This window comes from Rattus norvegicus, chromosome 4 (assembly GCF_036323735.1).
Source record: "Rattus norvegicus strain BN/NHsdMcwi chromosome 4, GRCr8, whole genome shotgun sequence".
Lineage (NCBI taxonomy): Eukaryota > Metazoa > Chordata > Mammalia > Rodentia > Muridae > Rattus > Rattus norvegicus.
In genome coordinates, this window is record NC_086022.1 from 155,113,515 (window position 1) to 155,134,591 (window position 21,077).

Here is a 21,077-nt window from a genome sequence, read left to right on the forward strand (position 1 = left end):
AGAGGTAGAGATAAGAGTTGAGTGGCTTCTCTTCTCCTCTTAGAAAAGGACCGGTGCCTTCCCTAAGTCAGAGAAGGAACTCTGCCAGGTGAACTGGGCTATCGTCATGGACCGTGGGGTCCCACTACAACATGATTCTTACCTAGTTGCTCATGGTGGGTGATTTCTCACCAAAGGCCCAGTCAAGAAATGGTGGCAAAGGCCATTTCTAGGGCAGCAGCAGAGAATTATGGGAGGTGGGGATAACAGGTAAGGGGTGTTTCTCTCTGATCATTAGGGTTGCTAGATAGAACCAGAACTGGAGGAGGTAGGAGAAAGGGGGCCTAGGACTTTGTCTCACAAATTTAGTTCTACACTGCTCTGGGGCAATTTGCAACACACTCGTGTCTGCCCTGGAACTGGTTATCGTGCACAAATCTGAGGAGACAAAAAGAACCATGGTGAAAAGGAGGGAACAAGAAACGGTTGATGTGCAAGCAAGCCTTCCTACACAAACAAAGAGAGGCAAGGTGAGGTGGGAAGAGTCGGGGCCCAGTGGTCAAGTCTACAATTCACTGGATGCCAATGTCTTCTTGACTATAATGAGAATGGTTGGGCAGGGGTGTTGGGCTTAAAGTAAGCAAACTTACACTGTAGGCCATAAATCAGAATCATGACTTTTCAGACCAGTCTTTAAGATCACTTCATCCTCACTCCAGGGAAGAAAATTGGGAACAAGGCTGCTGAAATGACTAATCTGAGGCCACAGAACTAACAGCAACAAGGGTATGATGAGAAGCTGGGCGAGCAGGGGCCTCTCCATTGGGCTGCTTTATTAAGATGCCCTTGAAGAGTGGGGCTACATTTCAGCTCTGGAGTCCATGCCTAACACAGGCTCTTCTCCAAAGGAATCAGACTAAAGTACCCTGGAGGGGGACAGGGGATCACACAGAAGGGGTTTGACAGTCATCCACCCTTGGGAATGACCAGTTGGCAGAAGGCACAAGTGTCACGGGATCCCTGTGTGAGCACCAACAGGGACACAGCTAACTAAACGAAATCAGAGAATAAACAGCTAAGTGTGGTCAGATGCCTATAACACACCAAAAATCTAGGGGAACAAAGGCAGGGTTGCTGAATCCAAGGCCAGCCTGGGCTAGATAGTAAGACTGTGTCTCTGTAAAACAATCAACCACAGAGTATAGCCAGTATGGACCATGCAGGACGTAGACATCACATTGTGCAGGAGCGTTATGTGCTGATACTTGGAGGGGGGGCACGGAGCCACACACTGGAACTTGACTGGGGTGGGGATGTTGTAAGGCTGCTTTTCTTATGTGGTTATGGTGTTTAGAAAGCATCTCAGAGGCATGTTGTAATCCAAGCTTTTTCAGATGCTGGAGTTAGGTCAGGTATGATCATTCTTGTCTTACAGATACAGAAAGAGGAGCTTGGAGTTCTCAGCCACAGATCTGTTTGTCTTCCGAGATTAGAGAAGGCAGCCCTCACAGGCCAATGTCTGTCTTCATTACTCTCTCTTCTGCAGCTCCTGTTAGCAGAGCTTTGAGGAGTCCTGGAGTCAGAGGCCTTAGCTATGGATATAAGCCGTGGATTACTACACAGACAGATATTCAGTCACGCTTAAGTTATGGGAACTTCTGACCTCCAAGGATACATGCACAGACACATGAGTGAAAACATAACCAGGGGCTGGAGAGATGGCTCAGTGGTTAAGAGCACTGACTGCTCTTCTAGAGGTCCTGAGTTCAAGTCCCAGCAGCCACATGGTGGCTCACAACCATCTGTAATGAGATCTGATGCCCTCTTCTGGTGTGTCTGAAGACAGCTACAGTGTACTTACATATAATAAATAAATAAATCTTTAAAAAGAAAAAACAAAACGAAACCACAAAAACACAAATCTTAACATACACACACACCAGTGGACCCCACACCCACCATATGTGTGTGTGTGTGTGTGTGTGTGTGTGTGTGTAGCATGCAAGTTTGCAGACCACAAGTGTCCTCCTCAATCACTCCATACCTATTTGAGGTTAGGTCTCTCCATCAACCTGAAGTTCATGTTTTCTTTGAAGTTCATGTTTTCTTAGCAAGACTGAAAGCCAGCAAGCCTAGCAATGCTCGTGTCTCACCCACCCTGCACATGTGTAAGGTGCCCAGCCTATTACGTGGGCACTGGGATTTGAACTCTGTTCTCAAGACTGCACAGCAATTGCTCTAAACTGCTGAGCCATCTTTCCGGCTTCCACCCTGACACCTCCCTTTCTAACAGAAGTATCCTGATAGGCTGATTTAGCTAGAATGCTCTTGATGCCTCTTCCTGGTAACAGAGCATCGGCCGAATTGGCTGTAAAGCCCTGGCTTCCTTGCTGTACCCAGAACTGAACTCAGGTCTAGACTAAGTGAAGAAGTCTCAATTGACCGGTTCTATTCCTCTTCATCTGAAGGCTCTCTCTGGGGCCAAGGGTATTTCCACTGAGGAAAAGACAGGAAACTCAGTGAGGTTAAGTGGAGCCAGGCCCTCACCTATAGGTCACAGGTATGTCTACGTGGTTCTGAGATGTGAGATTTGGTCAACAGACTACAGTCTTCGGGCTTCAGAGTGACGGATCTAACTGCACACACACAAACGCACACGGTGGCAACGCCTTGAGCTCGTCACCGCGTCTCCTTAACCTTGCTTTCTTTACCAGGATTCTGGGAGTAGAGACCTCCTCTGCTCCAGCCGCCAGGCCTGCTGTGAACAGTAAATTATCTGGGTCTGACTCACAAAGTGCTGGATACGAGTCTCCTCCCTCCTAACAGGTCCTGAGGTGGGGATTTGGATTTGAGAGTCAGGAGGTAAGAATCCCAGCTTCTTTAGAATTGTGTAAACTGCAGAGCCAGGAGCTCCCTGACTCTCCCCTCTATGCTTACTGACCAGAGAGTAAGCAGACAGGGCAATGGGGACTTGGTAGAGGCATAGCAATGGGTATGTCCTCTCCCCATGGCCCTGCCGGTGGTCACGAAGCACACGCTCTGTGCCAGGCTCTGGGCACAGGCACTGTATTTGGATCCTCATCTCTGCCTCTGCCAGTAGATATCCAGCCATCGCTTGCCCCCTGGGAGCAACTGGAGCTAAAGAATGTGCTGATTGAACGACGGACACTTGTCACTTGTCCCCTGTTAAGTGATTCCTCCAGTTTCTGGCCAGGCCTCTCCTTCCAGAGTGCCAGCTGCCAGGTCTTGGTCCTCCTACAGCAGGTGTCACATTTATGCTGGGAGACAGACACCCAGGTCTCAGGTGTCAGACAAAGCACCACCGTGGGCCTCATTCTCTGCCTTCACAGAGCTGGGCTATCAAGTTAACTATCAGCCAGAGCTTTGCCAACACCCTCCTGGGGGCAATACAGACTTCAAAGGCCTGAAGATTATCATCCTGGCTCTCTGGGACACTATAGACCACATATGGTATCGTGTTTTCAAAAACTCTTAACATATGTTAACTCTATTGCCTCCTCTCGCCCTTTCTTGAAGAAGTAAGAAAAAACAAGGCAGCTAAAATGCTTCAGTGATCAGCCCAAGGTCACACAGGGAAAAGATAATCCACAGGAAGTACCCGGTGCTGGTAAAGACTCAGTCTTCAGCATCACTCGCTCACTGTGCTGCAGGCAGGAGCTGCCACTCATTGCCCTTGACCTTCCTCTGATATCCTTGCATGGGGACATCGGGGCCACTGACAGAAGAGGGGGAAGACCCTTCACTGCTGAGGCTGCCGCTGATACCCCGGATCCCAAAGTGGGATTGCAGGCTTGAGCTCCGGCTCTACCCAGGTGCTGAAAACACTTAGAAGCATTTCCAACTTAACAGTTAAGGGCTGGGCCTGGAGTTTAGTTAATGCAAAGTGCTTGCCAGCTCAGTGTGGAGCCCTTGCTGGGTGTTGTACAGGGCCCTGGGTGTTATCCCCAGCACAATTAAAATAAACAAACACATATATTTAAGAGCAAGCAACTTGGGAGGCAAAAAGTTGATAGTAAATGTCCCTGTCGGTATAAAGACTACAATGTACACTCCCTCCCAGTAGCAAACTACCCAAGAATGTGTTCAAACCTCTGCCGGTGCCCGACCAGACTTCTCACAAGCTCCGTGTTAATGCATGTTGCATTTATTCCTGAGCAGCTATGAGAAAGATACTAACAGTAGCCTACATTCATGAGCACTGACTATGTGCAAAGCACCTCGATAGGAGGCATGGTTTTGGTTTTTAGGTTGTTTTGTTATTTCTGAAGCAGGCTCTCTACGTAGTTATGACTGGCCCGGAGCTTGCTACATAGATAAAACTGGCCGCCAACTCAAAGATTTACCTGCCTCTGCTTCCCAGGTGCTGGGATTAAAGGTGTAGCCACTCCATGCTGTATTTCGCCATGTAAAGACAGACAATGTGAGTGCACATGCACATACATCACTTCATGGGAACAGCAGGGGAAACCTACAGAACCTGTTCCAGCTCTGCGACTGAGGAGAGTGTCAGCCCTGAGTCACCTCTCCACTCCACACTCTATTTCGTGGTCATGTGGAAACAGATTTTACTTGACTACAGGAAGAACTGGATGATTCAAGTTTACCCCCAGTTAAAGGCTAAACAGTAGAACAGGGGGGTTACTTATCCTCTCCACCTCCCATATCACCCCCACACCCCCAAAACCTGCCAGCTCTAGGCATCAACAGGGAGACTGAAGGCAACCCAAGACTGCTACCAGGAAAGGTGGAGCGGGGAACTGTCGGAAAAGGGATGGATGGATGCGCAGGCGCCATGGTGGACATGGACATCTTTACAGTATCGCTGCCCACCTTGGGGCTGGTCTCTAGAAGAAGAGATTTTCACCTTCTTTAAACTACAGGAGAGGACTTTTGAGAGGGGAGGGAATGGCCATCCCAGGACTCTGGAAAAGGTGTCAGCAGCCTAGGAGGGCCTGTTCCACCTCTTTCACAAGACACCACAGACCTGAAGATCCAGGATGAATGCCGATTTCAAAGAGAAGCCCTGGGGTCTGTCTAGAAATTCACTCTCTAGGGCCTAAAAATGAGCAAAGAAAAGACGGTGCTGAGGAGGGAGAATCCTTGTCCCAGTGGAAGTCAGGAGACTGCCAAGGAGACAAGAGGCCATGACGAGGGGCCCCCAGCACACAGATTTACAAGAGCCAGAGACCAGCCCTGAGTTGCAGGATGAAGAGGTTCTGTCCCTGGGAAGAAGTGGAGAAGAGAGCCTGAGGAGTTGGTGTCTTTGGCAGGACAAAGCAACTGTGGCTTAAAGCCAGCAGGGCACAGATCAGAAAATGGAAGCAGCATATCACAGACAGGCAAAGACAAAATGGAGGACCTGTCATGGGGGGTGGGGGTAGAGTTAACGGGACAGACATGGTCTTCAGGGCATGCCTAAGGCTCTGATGCCAGAGAGTGCGATGAAGTCTCTCCTAGTTGCTGATGCCCCAGGGAACTTGATGCAATAAAAATTATTATTACGATAACCATTAACAATGTACATGTATGAGTTCATACACACGCACATATACACATACACACACATATATAGACACACGCATATACACACCCACATATATACACACATACACACATATACACACACATATATACACACATGCCTATACATGCACACATATACATACATACACACATATATACACACATATATACACATACATACACACATATACACACATATATATACATACATACACACACATATACACACATACACACACATGTACACACATACATATACATACACACATATAGACATGACTATTTGTACAGAGGGTTTGCTATATTTATGTTAACTTAAATATAGATTACTCTGTTTTTCTTTATTTTTAAAAATGTACTTGTAATTTCTAATACAAAAACAAGTAAGCCATATAAGCAATCCTCTTTTGGAAAGGTTAATAATCTATGAGGTGCTGCTAGAGAGACGGCTCAGTGGTGAAGAGCACTGCCTGCTGTTTTAGAGGACACAGGTTCAATTCCTAGCACCACATGCACAGTGGCTCACAACCATCTGTCAGGTCAGAGGGTCTGATCCCTCTTCTGGCCTCTGTGAGCACCAAGCACACAGGTGGTGCACAGACATATACACGGGCAAAACACTCACACACATAGCATAAAAATAAATAGATCTCAATAAACAAATACATACAATTTAAAGAAAACAACCTGACATGGTAGAGCACAAAGACCCCGGAGCAAGTGAACTGCAGTTTTAGCAAGAACGGCCTAAGTATAATTAACATTGGCTTAGCCTTTCCTCCTGGGTAAGAGAAAGGTATGGGCCTAGCAGAACCAGGCTTAACTGGATTATAAACCCAGAAATATCTTTCAAAAAATTTTTACAGTCTCTAAACAATCTCTTTCCCTAAGTTTGATACTTTTGGTTGTTTAGATTTTCTTTGACAGTTTCATTCACACACACACACACACACACACACACACACACACACTGAATATGTATACAGCTTTTATTCTTAGATGGGCTCATATATAGATATACACTGAATGTTGGTCATTTCCCTTTCACCTCCTGTAACCCTCTCTCACCATCCTCTCTCTCCCACTGAAAGCTTTCTTTCAACCTTATTTTCATATTTTTAAATATATAACATACATACATATATACATACATATGTATATACATACGTGCATACATATTGTTATTCATCCCTTTAAATTACATGTTATACAATATTTTTTTATTTTAGCCTTTTTTTCCTCGTTGCAGTCACACAGCACCACACCTAGCTTATGCAGTACTGAGAACTGAACCCAGGGCTTCGTCCATGCTTGACAAGTGTTCTACTGGCTGTGTTACACCCACGGTCCAGATTACTCCTGTGGGAAAATAAGGCTTACAGGGTTTGTTGCTGGTTGGTTGGTTGGTTTTGTCTGATCTTCCCAAAAGCCACAGAGACAGTAAGTGACTGAGCTGAGATATGGACCCAGGACGAAAGGCTGTGTTCTTAACTGTATTATTCCCCACTCAAGGTCCTGAGTTTTCACCTCCATCCTTATCCCTTAGTAGCATTCACTTACCATCCCATCCCTGTTCTACTGTCTCCAAACTACCTTCTATTGATACCACATGCATACACACCACACACACATGTACCCACACACATATATACACGAACATCACATACACATACCACATACACACATGCCACACACATGTACACACTTAACACACACCACACATATGTACACACCACACACACATCATATATACACACACAACACACACATGCACACCAGACCATCCTATTCTCCTATCATCTCCAAACTACCTTCTGATACCACCCATGTGCACACACATACGTGTACATACACACACACACACACACACACACACACACACACACACTCCAGACACACCACCAGACCATTTCCTTTCTCTTTCTGATTTGGTCACTAGTTATCTATCTTCTCTCTGTAAGAGCCAAAGAAATGCAGAGGGGAGAATGGAGCCCCAAATGTACAATCCCATCACCTACTACTTCAACTAGCCAGAGAACCAGACGAGAACATTTAGCACCTTCTCTTTCTCCACACTGGGGATCACTGTGGCCGCTTAGCTCATCCGGAGGAGGAAAGGTCTGAGAAGAATAGAAAGGTGGAGTCCTATGGTTTCCCTGGCTCCTACTCACGAACAGAAAAACACAGGTAGGGCTCTCGGGAGCTCCCCTCTCTGACAGGCCCCAAGCCTGCTCTCAGCCAGACCCAGAGCCCTGAAGTGCAGTCAGCTGCACTGTGTCTTCTACCAGGCTAGCACCTGAACTACAGGGATGGTGGTGGCTGCAGGCAAGCTGAGGCTTGCAAGCCAGTGACTTGGGAACATCACCTACTGCTACCCAAAAGAGGGCATCTGAGCCAGTGCCAGGAATGCACCTGCCCTACAGTCATTGTAGGGCATCCTGCTCACACAAACATCCAGAAAGATGACAAAGCCAAGGAAGCAGATGAGGAGAAAAGACAGAAAGAAGCTCAACACGCTTCCTATTTGCTGCTGCACCCTGGAAATACAGGTTCTGCTTGGATATAGCTGAGCTCAGTAAGTTTCCATTCTCTAAGCACCAGTGATGATCAGCATAGACTCTAGAACATAAGGCCCAGCCCAAGTCACCTTAAGGCTATCACCATTGTCACCATCATTGTTGAAAAAACCAAAAACCATAACTCAGGGTCCATTTACAGGTCACTTCTATGACAGTTACAGTCCCATGCAAGGAGAGTGTGAACTTAAGACCCTCTAGGAAAACCTGGAGCTGAGAGTCCAGAACTGAAGACTGGCCCATAGCTTGCACTTGAAGCCTCAAGGACACATAGGCAAGAGCCACTTAAGTTCTTTCTAGACCATCTGGTCAGGCCTGCTTTTCTGAACCCACTAGGTCTGTCTGTCTTCCTATGAAACGGGGCAAAGAGACTCTTCAAGGAAAACATGGGACCACCCCTTGCCTCCCTGGGGGTCTTTCAGATAGGGAGCTCAGAGCTGCAGTAGTAGGGCATTTGCCTAACATTCAGAATAATCGATCAGATTTGTCTAACATGCAGAATAATCGATCAGACTGGGGGAAGGGAGCAGAAGGACTGGTGACCATCAGGCCTTTACTGAGCACCAGGTATACACTGAGCGCATGCCCCACCAACAGTTGGGGTGGAGAGACAAGCTCAGACACTTAGCTCTTCCTGTCCCGTGGTTACAGAAAGGACCCACTTTCCCAAGAACTTGGAGATGGCCTAGGCGGTCCTCACACTTGCGTCCACACGCAGGGCAAGTGCCAGCCAGTTCTACTGGATGCAAACAGGCAGACACAGCAGGCTGGGCTTACTGGATGCTGACGACATGATGTTGTTCGGGGATTTTCTCCTTTCAAAGACTCAGAAATGTCAGGCAAGACTCTGAGCAAATTCTCTGTGATTAGGAAACTTGTCTTTATGGACCGAGAATCTAGGAGAAGCAACAACACAGGAAGTCACTGACTCTGAGTAACAGCCAGGGAGGAGTTTCAGCAAGAATAGTCCTAAGACCTCAGCTGAAAGTTTAATGTTGCCCACAGAGGCACTGGAGGGTGTAAGACAGAACCTTAGTGGTTTCTCAAAAGCCTGGGCTCCGGGGCTGGAGAGATGGCTCATCAGTTAAAAGCACATCCTGTTCTTTCAGAGGACCCAGTTTGGTTCCTAGCACCCACACTGGATGGCCCACCACACCTTTAACTCTCAGAGATCCGATACCTTTAGCCTCCATAAGCACCCATACTCGCCCCACATCTATACTCAGGGATGCACATAATTTAAAAAATAAAAATAGGACTGGGGAGCCGGCTCAATTGCCAAGAGCACTAGATGCTCTTACAGAGGACCTGGGTTCCGCTCCCAGTACCCAATAGGGTACCTTACAACCATGTGTAATTTCAGTTCCAAGAGTTCTGATGCCCTCTTCTAGCCCTTGTGGGCACTGCTCACACATGACACAAAGACACACATGCAGGCTAAACACTCATGCACATAAAACAAAAATAAATCTTCCAAAAACAAACACAGTCTTAAAGCCCTAGACTCTCCCTTGGGTCTCTTCCCAGGTTAAAAAGCAGAAACAGAGGTTCTTTCTCCTGACTGAGAGAAAATGGTTTCTATTGTTGGAGGACCTGCAGAGACAGAAGCATCATTGACAGGAAAAAAAGTGGGAGCCAGGATAAAAACAAATAAAACCAAACCATCGTCCTCTGAGGTCTGGGAAGACACGGCGAGGGGAACAGAGAGGAGTGTGTCTGTGAAGAGCTAGCGAGAGTGTGAGCTAGTCACTTCGGGAAAAGGAGGGAAACTGAGCACGGCGGCACCCTGCATCACAACCACACACAGGAGGCCAAGACTGCATCTTCTAAAATTTTTTTTTCTTTTCTTTTTTTCGGAGCTGGGGACCGAACCCAGGGCCTTGCGCTTGCTAGGCAAGCCCTCTACCACTGAGCTAAATCCCCAGCTGCCCAAGACTGCATCTTAAGTAATTTTTTTAAAAGACAGTCGAGGACAAGCAGGAAATACTTAACAATTAACTGTTAATGACAAGAGGCCGGCCTTTGGGGATGATTTCAGTAAAATGCCAACACAGACCTAGGAGGGGTCTTTTCAGAAACTTCTCTTCCATGCATTACCCCATTCCACCCACTAATGGGTTGGTGTGTGCTTCACACACAGACAACCCCTGGGCTAGTCTCTGCTACAAGTTTTTGACACGCATTGTCTCATTTCACCTCCACAGACATCACTCGATGTTAACAAATTCCCCACTGAACTCCTCACAGCCTCTGCAAACGGCATAATAGAGAAATTGCCTGCTCTTCAAAAAGACCGCTTCAGGAGAATCTTACACAGGCCCTTCTGTCTGATGTACAAAAAGACAACAGGATCCAAGGTAAACAAAGAATCCTGGAAGCCAAGGACATTTTCTTGGGCTCCACAGGGCTTTGGTTTGGTCCAACAACTGGGAGCCTTGGCCTCCCAGCCGATTACACTTGATATCTGCTTTCACGGTACCCACACCCCACACCCCACACCCACGTTTGCAGTGTGGGGGATCCAACTTAGGGCCTGAGCGAGCGAGCCAGGAAAGCGATCTATCAGATCTACCATGGAGCCACGGAACGAGAAATACTCTCTTCTCAGCAGTCTGGGCCTCTTTTCTGCATCTTGCTGGAAAACAATCTGATGAGTGTGCCAGCTGCTGGACCTGCGCGGTCTAAGGAAAGTGACTCACCAAATGAGGTTGCTGTAACCTGTTCCTGGGAAGGAGAGGGAGGGGACACAAGACAGTAAGAAGACTACTGGAGTCAGGTGTGGTGGCACATCCCAGCACTTTAATCCCAGCACTCGGAAGACAAAGGCCACCTGGTCTACATGGAGTTCAAGCCAGCCAGAGCCACCTCCGTTACTGTGAAGTTTCGATTGTCCCTTTTCCTTCCCACAAAAGGTCGTTTAAGCGAAACTGCGGGCTTGGATGCACTGAGCACAGAGGGCTAGACCACAAGGTCAGGTCCTCATCCCAGAGTCACCGCTCCACACTCTTGGTTTGTTTTATGTTCATCCAAATGCCATGAACCTTTTCTATTTCTTTGATAGGGGCACCAGGTCCTAAAGGCAAGTCCACCGAATGTCTAATCTGCAAGGGGAGCCAGTGAAGGACCAAGTCAATCTTTGATTCTTAGCCCAAGGCACAGAAGGCCATCTCAACACTTAGCTGCACCTAGGCCAGTCCAGGGAAGTCCTGAAAATCAGCCCTGTGCAAAAGTCTCTCTCTCTCTCTCTCTCTCTCTCTCTCTTTCATTAGATTTCTGCTGCATCCAGCAAGCACCTGAAGCTGTGAATGAGTGAATGATAAAGAGTGGGTGTTGTGAAGAGCTGGAAGAGTTACTTCACAGGTGGTGTCTCCTCACAGTTCTGGGCTGGGCCTGGATGAAGTGACATGTACTGACCCTGACGTTCTGAGAAACTGACAACCAGTTGCAGGCTGTCCCAGCACCCTGTGAACACTCACTGCGACAGAGATATCAAAGTCACAACCCAAGGGTAGTCACCATTTCCTTTTTCCCCTTCCTCTCTCTTACCCCCACACTCCTTACCTCTGTCCTCTCACTATCTAGCTCTGACGGGCCTGACGTGCTCGCTCTGTAGACCAGGCTGGCCCCCAAAGGCACGGATCTAGCCTTCCTCTTCCTTTCTAAATGTAACTATGAGATGTGTATATGTGTTGAAAATACATATAACACAGACTAATCCTGACTAACAACTCGGTAGGTGAGGCACCTAGGAGTTTGGCTGAGTACCTCTACGTGAGTCTCTAAGGTGTTCCCTACGATGACTGGCATGAAGTCTCTGACCTAATACATTTTTCAATCGACTGATAGAGCTAATTCTGAATAGACTCTTGGAAGCCGCAGATGGTGGAAGGTGGATCTTCAGATAGGGAGCTCAGAGCTGCATGAAGAAGCTGCGAGAAGTGGGCGTGTCTATCTATCTTGCTGGGGGCCATTTTCTGTACTCCCCCCACCCCGTCCTGATGCACCGGACCCTCTGAAAACACGAGTGAAGCACAGCACGCCTCCCCCATTAAGTTATTTCTGCCAGGCATTTTGATATAGCAATGCAAAGTCCAACAGAACAAATAACATAAATTTATCTTTTGGGGGGAGGACAGTGGAGGGATTGAGACAGAGTTTCTTTCTGTAGCCCTGTCTGTCTGGAAGTCACTCTGTAGACCAGGATAGCCTTAAACTCAGAGATCTTCCCTCTACCCCTGATTGCTGGGAATAAAGGCATGTGTCACTACTACAAGGCTAAATTTATCGTTTTCTATACAAGTCTGCAAGTGTCCTTCCATGAGCTATACTGTCAGAATACTCCATCTTTTTCTTTTCTTTCTTTTTTCTTTTTGAATTCTTCAAGACAGTTCTTTTTTCTGAGTAGCTCTGGTTGTCCTGGAACTCACTCCACACACCAGTCTGGGCTTGAACTCACAGAGATCTGCCTGCCTCTGCCTCCAGAGTGCTGAGATCAAAGGCATGCGGCACCACTGCCTGGCTGTCACCCTCCAACCGTTTTTAAGTACACAGTTCCATGGCCGCAAGCACATGTACACTGCTGTAAGCCATCCTCCTACAATGCTTTCACCATTCCCAACTGAAACTGTCTACATGAAGCAACATCTATTTCCTTTGCTCCCAGCCCCTGGGGACCACTATGCTCCTTTCTCTGAATTCTGACATTTATAAATTTACGAATCATACATGGAATCATATAATATTTGTTCTTACATATTTAGCTAATTTCATAATTATAACATTATTTCATAGTTCAACCATATTGCACCGTGTGTCAAAATGCCTTTCATTTAAGGTTGAGCAATATTCCATTGTATATGGGTATATATCAAGTGTTGGGTTGTTTCTACCCCTAGAATACTGGGGCAGGGGAGAGGTAGGAGGAGACTCTGATAGGGATACATGTATCTCTGTGAGACTCTGCTCTCACTTTTCCAGAAAGCCACACTATGGAACTGCAAAAACTAAATAAATAAGTAAATAAAATAAGAAAACAAAAGTCCAGCAGGTACTGAAGACCAGAGGGACCAGGCCGCTATATCAGCAGAATAAATATGGTAGTAAAACTTCAGTTTCACCGAGGATGCATACAGTCTGGGGAGCCCTGGCTTGGAAAAAGAGTGGTATATATTGGTATAATCAGATTGAATCACTCCCGTGTATAACAGGAAGAGAAGTCATAAGAGGCCTGGGTTTCCCAGGAATACTGATGTTCTAGTACACAAGGCAGTATGAAAACAGCAATTTCAATACATCTTGGCTTCCAAGAGTGCTTAAAACTTTCTGGCCCCTTACAATCCGCAGCTCAGGAAGTAGGTGTAGGAACTGTTAGCTGTCTCTCCTCCCTGAAGCAGGTATTTCAGAGCAACAATTTAGAACCTTTTAGTCCAATTTGACATTGTGGCTACATGGAGTGATAGTGGAATAGCACAATGAACATGGTAGAGACCAGTGGATTAGTGTGTATGTGTGTGTGTGTGTGTGTGTGTCAGTAGGTGTGAGTATGTGTGTATGTCTGTGTAAGAGTATGTATGTGTGTATATAGATGTGTGTGTAAGTGTGTATATGTGTAAGTGTGTATGTGTGTACATGTGTGTATATATGTGTATATGGTGTGACTGTATATACTGTGTGTGAATGTGAGCATGTGTGTGTATGTGTGTGTGTGTATACATGTGAGTATGTATATGGTATCACTGTGTGTATATGTGTGACTGTGTATATGGTATGATTCTGTGTGTGTGTGTGTGTGTGTGTGTGTGTGTGTGTGTGTGTGTGTGTGTATGTGTGAATGTAATGGGGTCAGTCTGGTCTGGAACTTGTAATCTTCTTGTCTCAGCCTCCTGAGTACTAAGAATACAGGCATGTGCCACCTGCCTCATTCTGGATTCTCTGAACGCCTGTGGTAAGACATATGTCACCAGATGCATACTGGTAGTGTGTGGTACAACCAGTGAAAACTCAGCAACCAAACACAGTCTGGAAAACCAGTCCTCTGATATGGTTTGATCTGGCTAGAACCACAGGCCTATCTGCCTCCACTTAAGCCACAGGTAACTTTGGGAGCTGGTTATGGAGAACTCAGGAGTTGAAGAAGGGTTTGAGGCCACCTGATCTATACAGAGAATTTCTGCCCAGTCAGAACTACAAACCCTGCCTTTGTTGTTGTCTCTTTCTATTTTTCTTTCTTTTCTTACGTCCGTTCTTTCTTTTTTTAAGGTAAATTGAGGAAAAGACCACAACATAAATAAAATAGGGACTCACACCACCAGGTCCCAGAAAGGTTAAGAACCAGGCAGTTACTAAAATCTTTCTTTTTTTTTTTTTCTTTTTTTTTTTTTTTTTCGGAGCTGGGGACCGAACCCAGGGCCTTGCGCTTGCTTTCTAGACAAGCGCTCTACCGCTGAGCTAAATCCCCAACCCCTACTAAAATCTTTAATATCTCATCTCAACATCCCTGATGTCTACTTAGGATTCAAATCCTCAGTCCTACCCGTGGGAACCTTGCAACTCCATTCAAGTAACAGTGCGTGGGAGGTGAAGGGATTGGGGGTGTGGGCAGGGGTCTTCCCTGTAAGAACCCATTAGCTGTACATAACTGACTTGATCTGTAAAGAATGAGAATCTTTTCTGGGAATCATTCTATTTTTAAGGCTAAAGTACACAAATGTAGATATAGTTAGAGGTGTCAAAGACACAAGCACTACAATACCTAGAAACTTTATAGAATATCTGGAAGACGGTAGAATTGATTAGACTATTTTCCTTGGGTTATACAAAGAGATGGTGTTCTAAATGTATTTCTTGAAAAGACACGGAAAAAGTGATTGGTTAGACTTTCTACCCAATGGGCATCATGGCTGGGCATCATGGCTCTTGCCTGTAATCCCAACACATGACAGGAGAACTTCACAAGCCTGCATTGTGTGGCGTACACTCAGTAGGCAGAGGCAGGCAGAACTCCGTGAGTGTGATGCCAGTCTGGTCTATGTATTCCAAGACAGCCAGGGCTACACACAGAGACTTTGTCCCAAAAAAAACCCAAAAACCCCAGCTTGTTGCAGTCTAGGGAAACTGAGAGACCGTTGCCACAAGCTCAAATACCGTCTCCACTAGAAAGCTAAAGGCTAGAAGCCTAAGGTGTCGTTATCTGAGACACAAAACAAGTTCAGAGAAAGACCCACGGCAAAAATCCAGGTCTCTGTTGTGGCTCAGAGCTCGTCCCTCGTCGGCTGACAAGTGAGGCTACCTCGTTTGTGAGTCTGCTGGGTCTGTCTGGCTTAGACTCTGAGAACACAAGCCTTCTTGTGGAAAGAAGGTCACAGTCAACAGAGGCCGCTTGGAGAATGCATTTCCCTGAGAATCTGAGAACCTAGTAGGGACAGTCTGGATCAGTCCTAAAGCTGACACTGCAACCACAAGACAGCTCTGAGGTCCTCAGGAGCAAGGCTGGGCATGACCTGTGGCTGCAGTCTGCAAGGTGAGAGCCGAGAGCTGGCGTTAGACTTCACTGGCACACCATTTATTATCTTCCTACATAATTTTCAAAACCATAACTTACACGCACAGAAGCCCACTAAGTACTTCTTTCACTCGTTAATCTCCTAACATTTCACATAGAAGGGGGAAAAAAAAGATCCTTTCTTTAGGTTAAGGAGCAATTTTTAAAAGAATGAATAAAGGGCTGATATATAGTTGTGACTTACGTAGGATGCATAAAGCCCTAAATTCCATCCCTAGAATCACAAAAAGGCAGTATTTATTTTGTATGTATCTGTGTTGCTACCAGTGAAATCTAAGGCCTCATATATGCAAGCGAGAACTCTTATCAACTGAGCTATCCTGCCAGTCCTGGAGATATATATTTTATTTTATTTTGTGTGTTGTGTGTGGACACAGTTTTCTGCTGTCAGCTCTCTCTTCTATCATATAGGTCCAGGGGATGAAATTCAAGTCACTAGGTTTAGCAGTAAGCCCCCTTACCTGACTTACTCAGTGGCTCTCTCTAGAGTCGTTTTAAATCAGTAAGATAAACAACTTCGAATAGGCTTGAGAACAGGATTTGGACTGGGAAGGAGCTGAGAAGGAAAACAGACAGTTCAGCAGTGCTCTCTGCCTTCAGTCAGTATCTGTCCCTTGGGGGCAGGGGATGAAGACGACCTGAGCTGAATCCCCACAGTAGAAGAAAACTGACTCCCACAAATTGTCCTGTAACACCCCCCCCTCTCTCAGCATACACACAATATAAACAATAAGTAAATGTAATTTTCTACAACTTGAAGAATCAGTCCCTTGAGCTGTAGCTTGGTTTTTATTTTACTTTGGTCCAGATGCCACTTTCAATTTCATAAAATGACCTCTGCAGGTCTGCTCTGACCTTCACAAAGTCAAGATGTCTGATTAAACTAACGAGTAACAGTTTTATATTCTCTACAGACAAAAAATAACTAGCCCTAGCCAGGCATGCTGACGCACACCTTTAATCCCAGCACTTGGGAGGCAGAGGCAGGCGGATCTCTGAATTTAAGGCCAGCCTGATCTACAAAGTGAGGGACAGGACAGCCAGGGCTACACAGAGAAACCCTATCTCAAAGACAAAAATCAAACAAACAAAAAACACCTAACAACAACAAAAAAAAGATAATGATGAAGAAGAACGAATGATATTACCAATAATAATCAAACATACACATAAACACACACACACATACATATACACACTCACACACACACAAACACACATACACACACATGCACACACACACACATATACACTCACACATACACACACACAAACACACACACACACAACACCCAAAACTCATCTCTGTGGCTCTAAAGAAAAGTGAGATTTTCACTAAGCCAAATGGTTATATATTATTACATATATATATATATATATATATGTATATATAGGTATATATATATCCATATATAATTTGATTAAGACATACAACATTTAATGTGTTACAAACCATATTTTCTGAACCCTAACCAAGATATACGATCTGAACAAATGCTGGTAAGGATTCTGGGAACAGGTAGTAACCTTAGAATATTCCCGATGGGATATGAGCTAGAGCAGCCACTACAAAAACCACTTACAGGGGGGCTGGGGATTTAGCTCAGTGGTAGAGCGCTTACCTAGGAAGCGCAAGGCCCTGGGTTCGGTCCCCAGCTCCGAAAAAAAGAACCAAAAAAAAAAAAAAAAAAAAAAAAAAACCACTTACAGGGGTTGGGGATTTAGCTCAGTGGTAGAGGGCTTGCCTAGAAAGTGCAAGGCCCTGGGTTCGATCCCCAGCTCCGAAAAAAAGAAAAAAAGAAAGAAAAAAAAAAAACAAACAAACAAAAAAAAAAAACACTTACAGAGATGCCCAAAAATCAACACTAGAACTGCCAATACGGGCGTCTGAGCACTTCAGAGGCCGAGGCAGGAGGATTCCAGTGAGTTTGAAGCCAACCTTGACTACTTAATGAGATCCTGTTTCTAAATAATGGATAATACCATATGATCCAGCCATGTTACTCCTTGGTCTATAACAGAAGGAATCCAAATCAGCTCAACAGAGGGAACTGAACATCCATGTTCCCTGCATAGCTAGTCATAACAGTTAAGATGCGTAATCAGCTCTGATGCCCATTAACAGGTGAGCAGACAGACAAACAGGCAATTATGTGGTTATGCAATTGAGTTTCATTAAGCCACAAAGAAGAATACTATTATGTAATTTTCAGGAAAATGGATAGACCTGGAGACCTCACATTAAACAAGGTAAATTAGATCAATACTGTATATTTTCTCATATGTTTAATGTATATGTCTCTCTATATGTGCGTGTATGTATGTATGTATGTATGTATGTATGTTCTTCTCATGTGACATGACAGTAGGAGACTGTGTAGGAGGGAGGGAGGAGCCTAACAACCAAGGGATGGAAAATAAAGGGTCGTGTGGACTGTACAAAGTATAGTTGAAAAGGCTGCAGTGAGATCCATTGTGTACACTAACTAGCTAACGATAAGATGTGTTCTTACACCATCAACGGAACGTTAGGAACCCTGACCAAGAGTCACATTGATAGTCAATTATTGCTTTCAGCAATCCCAGCACACATGTGGGATACCAAACCAGGGAGACTCCTGCAGGTTCAGCCTTGTCTCAAATAAATAGATAGACAAACAAACAAACAAAGGAACAAACAAAGGTCACTTGCAAAAGCTCTCTGCGGTCCTCAGCCTCGCGATGTTGCTAAATTCCCTCGGATGACTGTTGGCGCTGAGCTCTACACACCTCTGATCCATCTGTAGCTGTATCAATAAGGTTGTTGACTGAAAAAGCACAAACAGCTCATTCAGACTCTCTACTCCATGTACAGTCCCCACAACTGACTGGTTTCTCCACCCCTTCTCTTTCCCTGCACCGGGGGTGGCTCCAGGCACAGCGCACGGAGGGAAAGCCGGGACTAGGGATATTATGAGAGAGATAATATGGAACTCCAAGGCAAGGAGCAGGAAAGTGACGACCAGGTACCTCGGAAGGCACTTCCAGAGTGAATGTCTCAGGGTTGCCTATCCCAGGGCTGCAGGAAGCCGCTGGAAAAGCTCGGCTCTGTTCACCTTGGCCCTGAGCAACCCCAGGCATTCATGGGAAGGCGGCGTCTGACTGGTTTAACGAACCTCTGGTGCCAGGTGCAGTGGAACCAAAGAGAAAACCAAGGGCATCTAAGTAGATGGGCTGACAGAACTGCTCAGAAATAGGTCAGACTGCCCTGGTTCCCTACCCCGAAAAGGCAGGAGAAGTAAAATCTGCTCTGGAAAAGGAGCTGACGACATTGTGGGAAAGATGATAAGCAAGAGGGAGTCTTTCCCTCTGCGCCAGGTACCACTCTTCCTTGTTATTGCCGGTTGGATCTCATCCACTCTCACTCTACCTGCTATTCACGAGGCTCTGGAACTTTCTCCTACTTGGGGCACTTGTAAAGACAATTAAGGTTAAGAATCCGGACCTTTCATTGTTGTTTTCTTCCTTCTTCAACATAAAACTTTGATGTTTAATGATCTCTGACTGCTGCCTGTGTCCTAGTGATGCATAAAGCCCTTGGGACGCGATTAACTGTGTAGCCTTCCCGGGTCTTAGGGGGATACCTTTTCCATGTTTCAAAGAGTCTCTTGTAGGCAATTTGTTGGGTAAGATGCAAATTTATCCCCTTGGGCTGGTTGGAGCACTGAGCTATGTCTCCCCGGAGTTCACCACTATACAAAAACAGATACAGCTTTCAGGCAGAGACTACACAGTCTGTTACCTACTTTGAGTTGGCTTCTTGGACCAGTATATTAGAGTTCTGATGGTTGCAGAGAATAGCTCAGAGCGGAGATAAAAGCTTCTAAAAGAAGCTTAGAAGAAAGGTACATTCAGTCAACAGGCTAGATTTACTAAGCACCATGTGGGGGGTATAGCTGCTTTGTCTGATGGTCAAGCATGGATTAACAAATCAAGTTAAGAGTCCGGGAGAGTTCTGGACTGAGTCCCTGCCCACTACTTCTTAGCTATCTGCCATTTGTGAAGTCTGTTATCATTTCTTCTTCCAACTGCATCACTGGGGGGTGGGGGGGGCTTGAACAAATTCAGCCAATATGTGCTCAAGGTACATGAGGCTGGATGGCTCCATTTGGTACTCAGACTGTGGCTTACTGATTGCCCATGCCCTGCCAGGCACATTCATTCATTCATTCATTCATTCATTCATTCATTCATTCCCAGTGTAGAAGCAGGCAGGTACTACTTTCTTGATAAGACTGAGGTTTAGGGCGGGAGAGATGGCTCAGTGGTTAAGAGCACTGACTGCTCTTCCAGAGGTCCTGAGTTCAATTCCCAGCACCCACATGGAGGATCACAACCATCTGTAATGGGATCCAATGCCCTCTTCTGGCACACAGGTATACATGCAGATAGAGCAGTGATAAACTTAAAAAAAAAAAAAAAAGACTGAGGTTTAAACAACTTACGGGCTTTGCTCCAGATCTCACAAATGGCTGAACGGAGATCCAAACTACTATGTGGTTTCAAAGTCCACGGGCTGCTCAGTTAATCCTCAGCACAACTCTGAGAAGCTGGTCTTATGGTGCCTCATTTATGGAGGATGGAGCTACAGAAGCAGTGACCAGGCAGCAGGAAGTCACAGCTCAAGTCCCTGCATGGCATTTCCAGAGCCAGCCCTGCCTCCCAACTGTGTTTTCCGCACAGCCCCCAGGATGAGTCGTTTTCTGACAACAGGGTACACAGTGATACAGAAGGAACCCTGCAAGTCAGGGAAGACTTCACTGTGAAGAAGGTCCAAACAGGTATTTTGAGGTAGGTGCATTTCTGAGTCTTGGAGGCTTGCCCCTACCCTACACAGAGCTCCCAGCCCAGAACCATTAAGTATTTTTCTGGAATAAATTTAGCATGAAAACACTGCCTCCTCTGAATCCCAGAGCACAGAAATCAGCCAGGCAGAAGACAGGACCCTTTACTGTCCGTTTCTCCTTTTGTGTTCACACATCCTTCCTCTGTCTTTTTGCTAAAAGCCCTTTTTTTTTCCTGCCTCAAACCCCACTAACTTGCCTTTGTGGCTGACCCAGTGCAAGGACTGTTCTACCTGGGGCTCCCCTCCTAATTTGCTGGTCCTGTAGAAATGACGTGCCATTTGCCACTTCCTTATACTTACACTGACTTTTCCTTATACGTACTTTTAAATTTACCCAGTCCCTATGTGAGCATCTTTGAGGCAGCTCAAACTTAGAAAAACCAAACTCTTTTTTTTTTTTTTTTTTGGGTTCTTTTTTTCGGAGCTGGGGACCGAACCCAGGGCCTTGCGCTTCCTAGGTAAGCGCTCTACCACTGAGCTAAATCCCCAACCCCAAAAAACCAAACTCTTGATATTTGCTTCTAACCCAGGT

General features: G+C 45.8%; 1 protein-coding gene across 2 annotated transcripts in view; it reads right to left on the reverse strand.

Annotated features, from left to right (window-relative positions):
• B4galnt3 (beta-1,4-N-acetyl-galactosaminyl transferase 3) overlaps positions 1-21,077 on the reverse strand; it is a 99,995-nt gene that overhangs the window by 32,254 nt on the left and 46,664 nt on the right.